The sequence below is a fragment of the Theobroma umbraticum genome, unplaced genomic scaffold (assembly GCF_002168275.2).
Source record: "Theobroma umbraticum cultivar Fairchild unplaced genomic scaffold, ASM216827v3 scaffold_106.0, whole genome shotgun sequence".
Lineage (NCBI taxonomy): Eukaryota > Viridiplantae > Streptophyta > Magnoliopsida > Malvales > Malvaceae > Theobroma > Theobroma umbraticum.
Genome location: NW_018397276.1, coordinates 1214870 through 1215085, shown reverse-complemented (window position 1 = coordinate 1215085; position 216 = coordinate 1214870).

Here is a 216-nt window from a genome sequence, read left to right as displayed (position 1 = left end):
GACTTGAACATAGTGCATAGTAGATCTCTTATTATATATATATTTGTATTATTACGCCTTGAAGTACAATTTATTATTTCAATATATGATACAAATACTTCCACATAAACACTGGAAAAGATAATAATAAAAAAAACATATAGAAATACCCACTATTTGTACTATTATAATTTTACGTAATGACTATTATTTCAATATATGTTTGTATAAACTATA